Source organism: Acomys russatus, chromosome 12 (genome assembly GCF_903995435.1).
Source record: "Acomys russatus chromosome 12, mAcoRus1.1, whole genome shotgun sequence".
Taxonomy (NCBI): Eukaryota; Metazoa; Chordata; class Mammalia; order Rodentia; family Muridae; genus Acomys; species Acomys russatus.
The window spans coordinates 16,959,556-16,966,687 of NC_067148.1; the positions used below are offsets into that span (position 1 = coordinate 16,959,556).

At 44.5% G+C, this 7,132-nt stretch overlaps 1 pseudogene; it reads right to left on the reverse strand.

Annotated features, from left to right (window-relative positions):
- Positions 1 to 1,012: 1,012 nt before the first annotated feature.
- Positions 1,013 to 1,117, reverse strand: LOC127196743 (uncharacterized; annotated as a pseudogene).
- Between the last annotated feature and the right edge of the window lie 6,015 nt (positions 1,118 to 7,132).

The window sequence follows — 7,132 nt, forward strand, 5'->3', positions numbered from 1 at the left end:
GGTAGATAGATAGAAGATAGTAGGTAGGTAGGTAGGTAGATGGATGGATGATAGATAGATGGATAGATTTTAAAGGACAGTAAATTGACTCAAATGACAGAATCTATCAGAAGACATAGTTTGATAGTAAGCTCCCCATATTACCTTACTTTCCTTTTTCACATTTCCAAATTTTCTGCATTACAAAATATAGTATGTCATGGTATTGCACACCTGTTACCCCAGGGCTCAGGAGGCAGATGCAGGAGGATTACAAATTCTAGGCCAGCCTTTTCTACATAGCAAGACCCTGGTTGTTTAAAGGGGGGAAAATTATACACACACACACATACACACACACACACACACACACACACACACACACACACACACACACAGAGCCCAGGTCATCCTCAAACTCACTATGCAGCTAAAAGTGAGCCTGAGCCCCTAATCTTCCTGCCTCTACCTGCCCCATGCTGGCATTGCAGATGTGCACCACCACATCTAGATTGAGAACTGCTGGCAGACAGTCTGGCAGCTGAGCCTCAGCCCCAGTAAATTTCCTTTTAATTTTATTTCTCCCCCCCTCTGTGTTTATGTGTGTGATCTCACACTCACCATGGTTATATGTCTCTGTGTAGCACACATGGTGTGTGTGTGTGTGTGTGTGTGTGTGTGTGTATGTGTGTGTGTGTGAGATCTCACACACCATGGTACACGTGTGGAGCCCAAAGGACAGCACGGAAGGATTGGTTCTCTCCTTCCACCATGTGGAGCCTAAGCAGCAAACTCAGGGTGTCGGGTGTGGTGGCAAGCACCGCTGCCTGCTGAGCCATCCCACTCCCCACACCCAATAAGCAACTTTCGAGAACATATTTTAAGTGTTAATGTCATAGTGTTGTGATACTAGCGCTCTTACAGAGTATTAACTAATTTTAGAAATAAGCTCCATCTAGCTCCCTGTATGTGTCTCCAGGTTTGAGTCTAAAGCAAGTAACTAGAAACAGTTTGTGTACCTTGGATGTACTTAATAGATTATGGCCCTCAAAAATTTTCTGAGATCTGCTGAATATGGCATTCAAACTGATAAGAACAAATACTACGCTTGATCTTAGCCAAAAGGCTGAGAAGTGATTGAATATGGCATTTAAAATATTTAGGTTTGCTACCACTCCTAACAGTAGTAACCTTTTAGGTTTCCAGGATGATGGGGGGCGGGAAGGCAATGATGAATGCACCTGGATTGTGAAACAACACCCACTTGGTGGGGGGGGGGGGGAGGGAAAAGGGGAGGAGGGGGGAGGGGGGCAGGCGGGGGACTGCTCCATGTTTCCTCTGCTGCCTGGTTCTGTGCAAACAGTGGACACCTTTCAGCTGACTGTTATGTCCTGCCTAGTCAGGATTGCCGCTAAACTGACAAGCACCACCCAAAGACCAGATTCAGACTGCAGACTGATTAGGACATTCAAATTGCTGAGTTCATATGATGAGCATTTTACAGAACTTTGAACTCAAAAATACTTAATCCTAAAATGCCAAATACAACCAAACTAGACTGGAAAGCTTAGCAAAAAATGCTTCACGTTTGTAAATAGTTTTACTGTGTTAGAGTTAAAAATATTTCCTTTTTAGCCGGGCGGTGGTGGCGCACACCTTTAATCCCAGCACTCGGGAGGCAGAGGCAGGCGGATCGCTGTGAGTTCAAAGCCAGCCTGGTCTACAAAGTGAGTCCAGGAAAGCCAGGGCTACACAGAGAAACCTTGTCTCGAAAACAAACAAACAAACAAAAAATTTCCTTTTTATTAAGACAAAAAGAGGGGATTTAGAATAACATAGCAAAAGAGGGTAGATTATTGAATCTACTCTTATAGATCTTTGTATATTGATAGAAAATGAAGGTTATAATTGATGACATTGGTATAGATCCTTGGTACATTGATAGAAAATTAAGGTTTATATTTTGATATTTTTGGTTACAGCACACTGTGTCACTGTGTATCAACTTTTTTTTTTTTTTTCCAGGCAGGGTTTTTCTTGTCATCCTGGCTGTTCTGGCCTCATCTGGTAGACCAGGTGGCCTCAATCTCACAGAGATCCGCCTGCCTCTGCCTCCTGAGTGCTGGGATTAAAGGTGTGCACCACCACGCCCAGCGTATCAACTCTTTTTAAGGTATTGTACCTATGTAAGTATTAAAAATGAAATGTGAAGTTCTAGTTTTTTTGAAAGCTGTTATCAGAAGCTGTTTAGGATAATTAAGAAATGCAAACTAATAGTCAATCAAACTTGTAGTTTTCTAAGTTAATCAGTCAGTATATAGCTAGGAACTAATTATTCAGATATACTAGAGATAGGTAGATGGTCTTCAGAAACCTCAGAGATCTGTAGAATATGGCATTTAAAGGTGATTTATTAATTTTAGAATTTTGTGACAATGAGACATATCAGCTCCTGGCAGCACCTCCTCTCAACTTCAAGAAAGATAAACATCAAAAATTCTCCTTTAGGCAGGGGTGGTGGTGCACGTCTTTAACCCCAGGACTCAGGAGGCAGAGGCAGTTGGATCTTTGTGAGTTCAAGGCCAGCCTGGTCTACAGAGTGAGTCCAAGACATCGAAGGCTACACATAGAAACTCTGTCTCAAAAAAACAAAACAAAAAATTCTCCTTTAGGAGACAGCTTCATATGCAGCAAGCCAGCCACTGAGAAAGAATCGCCCTTGCTCTATGCAGACAGAATACTGGACAAACTGGATTCCGGGAAGTCTACTGCCAAACTTTGCAAGGACAAAATAGGCAAGTCCTTCATAATACCTGCTTCATAGAAAAGTCTGTCAGCTATTCTGAGCCAGAAGGCTGAAGATGATGTTTTAACATCATAGAGATATTGGGTGACTGTCCAGGTGGCCAGCAGTAGCTGTCATTTCTATAGTTTTGGAAGCGGCTTGCTCTGCACTTCCTGTTTATTTAGATAATGTTTATCTTTATCAGGTTTCTGATGGGATTGAAAACTAAATAGTTACAGTTTTACAATTAAACTTAGTTGTTTAGGATTTAAGAAGATGTTTTAGGTCTAAAGATGGATTTGATTGGTAATGCAAGTTTTGATACAAAATTATTTAGGTACAGAACTTTAGACTCCCTAATATAGGATAGATTGTAAAATACTTTCTCCAAGGTTGCCAAATACTAATGAGCTAGACATTATGAATGCATTTTTCCCAGATAGTACCTAGTTTATTGATGTTAGAGCAAGCATTGCAGAATATTTGATCCCGTTGTGATCCTTGAGATTGTGAACTGTAAAAATCTATCTTTTGTTTGGTGTGGTTGAGCCCTAGCACACACCTTTAATCCAAGAGCTTTCTGTACACAGGACTTGATAAAGACAACCCCAGGTCAAGAGGAGGAGCAAGAAACCAGCTGACAGGGATTGAAGAGCAGGAAGGACTTTGAGTTGAGGGGTATTTAAGACAGCGTGAGGTAGAAGGAGCTCTTAGCTCTTAAGCCCTTGAGCTCTTCAGCTCCTTGGCTTTTGGCTTTTTAGGCTTTTTGAGCTTTGAGTTAGCAAGCCTTCAACCTTGGGTTTTTTTTGGTCCTTTCCTCCTAGGCTGTCAGCTGAGCTAGAGAGTCCTTTTGGCCTTTTCCATGGGGACATGTGCTGAGTAGGAAGGTCAGCTGGGTGCTTTCTCTGCCTCCCTGAGCCAGCAGGTTTTCACCCCAGCATCTGGCTCCTGAGTCTTTATTGGTAAACCAGAATGATTGTGGTTTTCTTTTAAAAAAACAACATGATAGTCCCTAAATGTTGATATACATAAAAGGTACCTGAAGGGTTCCTTAACGTGCAGAGCTCCAGACCTTGCCTGCCAAATGCAGGGTCTTCAAAGGACCCTTAAATATCAAAATGTCACTCCTCATATAGTCATAGTATAAAGCAATGCCCAAGCAGAAAGTGTACTTCCTACATTAGCCAATGTGTGAAATATATCCAATGATATGAAGCTTATGTGCTCCTCTTCCTGCAATGGGCCATCTTCTAGCATGCAGATGCATGTGTGGCTTACACGTGCCTCCTCCTCACTGGTGTGTTAAGCTAGAGTGTTTGCTAGTAGGAGCTGAGCCTGTATAGAGGACCATTCCGGTCAGAAAGGCCTTTGCATTTGCAACAGGCTCCTCTGGTGATGTGGTAGCCATGGCTACCGGCCCTATTCCATGGGCCTGAGCCCCTGAGACTTCCACCTTTCAGTGCACCTTCCTCCACAGAACCTCAGGGGCTGCTCAGCAACATGGAGGACAAGAGATGGCCGTGGCTGACTGGGAAATGCAAGGTGCCAGCAAGCAGCTAGTCAGCTCAGGGGAAGAAAGGTAAATGAGAAACAGGCTGAAGCTGTTCTCTTATTCGTCACTAATGGCCACCATGGCCAAGAAAATGGCATGGAGGGCTAACCCCAGCCAGGAGCTGGCTGCATCTCAGGGTTCCTTCTAATTCTAGAGCACTGGTTGCCCATAGAGACTTTGCCACCACATTTGTCCCCCTCAGCTCCAAAAATATTTAACAATGTTTGGAAACAAAAAGTCAGAAGTGCTTGTCAAGATCTTATAAAGCAAGCCGGGTATGGGGTGCATGCAAGATTGGGAGAGGGGTTGAGAGGGGGAAGGAGGGAGGGAAAGAAAGGAAAGGAGGAAAGGAGGGAGGGAGGAAGGGAAGGAGGGAGGGAGGGAGGGAGGGAGGGAGGGGAAGCCAAAGGTCAGCCTAGGGTTTTGTTCTTCAGGAACCATTCATTTTATTTTGGGGGACAGGGTCTCTCACTGACTAGACTGACTAGTCGGAAAACCCCAGAGTTCCTCCTGTTCCTGCCTCCTCAACACTGAGGTGACCACACACACCACCATGCCCAGATTGTTCCTAAAGGTTTCTATTAGCATCTGTTGTTACTTATTCGTGACAATGAGCTTCATTGCGGAATTTTCATACATGTAATAATAATTGCTTCTTCCCCCTGCTGTTATCCTCTCTGTTGCCCTCCCGCTCCCACCAAGTCCTTCTTTTTTCCCAACTAGCGATGTCCCTGTGGGTGGGGAAGGTTCTTCAGGGTTGCTTACAGGAACACCGAGGAAGATATATTCGCAGGAACAATGTATCAGTGACTGTACCAAAGAAGGAAATGTCTCTCCATTTTCATGGACCGTTATCTGCAGATAAATGGTCAAGGATGGGTAGGAGCCAGTGGCCTTCTTCTCCTTCTCCCACGATACCATGTTGATAACACCTCGAGATCAAACTCAAGCCCTCACACTTGCACCTCTCCATTCCCAGAATTACGAGCTAGAGGCCAGCCCAAGCTATATATGGAAACCTTGCCTCAAAAAAATCAGTAACTATGTACATACATTAAAATCTATAATGTAGCCGGGCATGGTGACGCAGGTCTTTAATCCCAGCACTCGGGAGACAGAGGGAGGTGGATTGATGTGAGTTCGAGGCCAGCCTGGTCTACAAAGTGATTCCAGGACAGCCAAGACCACACAAAGCAACCCCGTTGGAAAAATCAAAAATAAACAAACAAAAAAAACCAAAACAAAACAAAAATCACTTGACAAAATCCTATAATGCACAGGAAAAATTCTTTCCTGCAATGCTTCTCGAACAAAGAAGTATCTGATCTAAACGTTAGTAGGGTGGAGGATGACAAGCCATGTGACAAGCCTGTGACACATTCAAGTGAGACAAGGAAATTGACCATCCTCTGCCTCACGGCAAGCTATTACCTATGACTACGTGGGTTAGTGGAATGTGTGCAGGGGGATATGAAGATCTGTTGTAGACAGAGGACTTGCTTGGTTTTTTTTTGTTGTTGTTTGTTTGTTTGTCTGTTGGTTGGTTGGTTGGTTTCTCGAGACAGAGTCTCTCTGTGTTAGCCTTGGTTGTCCTGGACTCACTTTGTAGACCATTCTGGCCTCAAACTCACAGCGATCCGCCTGCCTCTGCCTCCCGAGTGCTGGGATTAAAGGTGTGAGCCACCACGCCTGGCACAAGACAGAGGACTTGCAAGAGCACCACTAACTCTCCCAAATAAGATCACCACCTCTGTCACCATGTCTCCTAAGCAGGCTCGTATGTCATCTCGGAAAATCATGTTCTGTGTGGTATGTTGGGTTGGGTCTTTGGTTTGTTTGGTTGTTTGTTTTTTGGTGGGTTTTTTGTTTGTTTTTGTTGTTGTTTTTCAAGGCAGGATTTCTCTGTGTAGCCCTGGCTGTCCTGGAACTCCCTTTGTAGACCAGGCTGGCCTCGAACACAGATCCAACTGCTTCTGCTTCCCAAGTGGTGGGATTAAAGGTGTGTACCATCACTGCCAGCTTGATGTGGGTCTTTTTAAAGATATGCTTCTCCACTTGAGAAGCTGGAGGGGTTTTGTTTGTTTGTTTTTTAAGTAAAATAAAATAATATTTATATGCAAAACTACTAAGAAAAACAACTGGACAAGTAACGTCCAACAGTAAAAATGTGGAAATTTCATGTCCTCATATTAAAGAGAATCTAAACTACTGTAAGGCAAGTTCAAGCCATCAGCAGGGTATTTGTTAGCGTGAATAGACATTATTTATAATCGGGGCATGGCACAGAAATCAGAGATCTGGCAGTGCGCCAGGGCAAAGCGTCTTGTTAGGCTTTGTTTTTGTCTAAGTAGGACAGGGCCAACACACCAGGAGAGGGTGGTGAGGGCAGTAGAAGGTCATTTATTCCCCAAGGACCCCAAGAGGAGGAAGCAAGCCACAATAAAGGGCCACATGGGAAAGGAGTGAGATGCCTGAGGGGGCCAGGAGGACCACACAAAAGGGACAGGAGCTTTCTTGGTGGTTTCCGAGGGGAGGCAGGATAAGCTATAGCTAGCAGACTTAGGGTTGGCTACTTAGAAGCCTTTGTGTGGGTCCTGGAGCGTAGGGTCTTGTCCCCAAGTGTCTGCTGTCTTCCTGGGATGATCAGGGTGGCAGGCACATAGTAGTTGGAGTGTGAAGGGCTGAGCCTGTGGACTCTGGGTTGGCTGGTTGGTCTACGAGGAAACTGCACCCCAAAAAGCATTGTATTGAGCACTTCCAGGAACTAGCTGACTGGCCAATGGCCATTAGGGCCCTAGACACCGAGGAGTAAGGAG